This window comes from Cryptomeria japonica, chromosome 4 (assembly GCF_030272615.1).
Source record: "Cryptomeria japonica chromosome 4, Sugi_1.0, whole genome shotgun sequence".
Classification (NCBI taxonomy): domain Eukaryota; kingdom Viridiplantae; phylum Streptophyta; class Pinopsida; order Cupressales; family Cupressaceae; genus Cryptomeria; species Cryptomeria japonica.
The window spans coordinates 764614091-764616079 of record NC_081408.1 but is presented as its reverse complement, the minus strand read 5'-3'; positions in this window follow the sequence as shown (position 1 = coordinate 764616079).

The window sequence follows — 1989 nt, the reverse complement described above, 5'->3', positions numbered from 1 at the left end:
TCTTCGACTGAAGCGACCATTAACAATCTTGCACAAACTGTCTCTTCTTTACAGCAACAAATTGCCTCTATGAATCAATCTAAGTTTAGTGTGCCCACATTTGATGTTGCGAGCCCACTTTCTCTTGACATTGTTCAAGCTATCCCTCCTAAACATGTTGAAATCCCGCATTTGGAGCTTTATAATGGTAAAGGTGATCCTCTAACACATGTTAAGACTTTTCAAACAATTTGTACCGATTTTGCTTATGACCAAAAGTTGCTTGCAAAACTGTTTACTAGAACATTAAGAGACAAAGCCCTACAATGGTATTGCTCGTTGCCTTCTTATTCTTTTACTTCTTTCAAACAACTTGCAAATGCTTTCATTCAACAATTTCAAAACAATATAAGTCCTAAAGTTACTTTGATTGATTTAATGCATTGTAAACAAGGTGTTAAAGAAAAAGTGACTGATTTCATTGGTAGATATAAACATTTGTATGCTAAAATTTCTTTTCCAGTGCCTGACAATGATATTCAAAGAATCTTTATTTCTAATTTACAAAAAGATATTCGAGACAAACTTCTGTTTTCTGAGTTTACTTCTTTCCAACAGTTATGTGCAACTCTTCACAATTATCAACTGACTGTGAGTCAAATGGAACAATCACATCCTATGGCTCTGGGTGATAAGGGTGATAGCAGTCAACAACCATTTGGGAAGTTTAAACCGAACAGAGATTCTATCAAATTCAATGAAAACATCATCAACAACAATGTGAACGTAGCATCAGGTGTGCCTCCTATTTCTAAATTTTTCAAGAAAGAAAGAAAGTATACTCCTTTGAATGAATCATTGCATAGTATTATGAATAAGTTATTGGAACAAAATGTGCTTACTCTTCCTCCTATAAGGCAAATTGATCCTGCAAAGATTATTTCACCTTATTTTGATAACAAAGCTTTTTGTCACTTTCATCGTCAGCCTGGGCATGATACTGAAAAATGTTTTTCTTTAAAGGGTAAAATTCAAGATTTGATTGATAATAATACTATCTCTGTTTCTGGAGTGAATGATAAAGGCAACACATCTGTAGCTCCTCCTAATCAAAATCTTCAGATTTTTACTGATCCATTACCTTCTCATACTTCTCATACCTCTAATGCGGTTGAGGCTAATGATTCCTCTCTCTCATCTGATGGTCTTGTGTCTATGACTCCGAATGTGATTAACTTTGTAGAGCATCAAGAAATCCCTAAAGAACCTTCCATCACATTTGATTCTAGTGAAATCATTAGGGCACCTGATGGTCCTTTATACATAGTTGCAAAATTCAAGAATACACCTTGTCGTGGAGTGCTTATTGATCCTTCGTGCATGGTTAATGTTATTACTGAAGAATTTCTTTTTTCTTTGCAATTGAATCAAGTGATCTATGACAAAACAGATGTGGTTGTGAAATTATTTGATGCATTTTCTTCTCCTGCAATTGGTTCTATTACATTACCTATTGAGGTCCATAACAAATCCCTTGATGTGAACTTTGCTATTATTCCTTCATCCGAACAATTTCGTGTGAAGCTTGGCTATCCTTGGCTATCTTCCATGAAAGCTATTGCTTCTCCTATTCATAAGTGTTTGAAATTTCCCCATAATGGTGAAGTTGTTACTGTCAATCATAGTCTCTTTAAACCAGCTGAAAGAACTTCTAGTGTTCCTATTGATTATTTTTGGCTTAAACAATTCCAATCCCTTCCTCCGCGAAGTGATCATCTTTTCAAATCTTATCAAAAGTGGAAAACAGATATGATCTTATCTTTAAGTGAACCTAGAACACCTAAACTTGATATTCCTATTGTTCTTGAGAAGGAAGTTCTTCCTTTGAAAGATAAAACTAATGTCTTTCGTCAAGAAGATTCCCAACCCATCCCTATGGATGTGACTATGTCTATGCCTAATAAACCTTCTAAGAGTAGACCTATACCTCCTCGTCATGATGGACTTGGT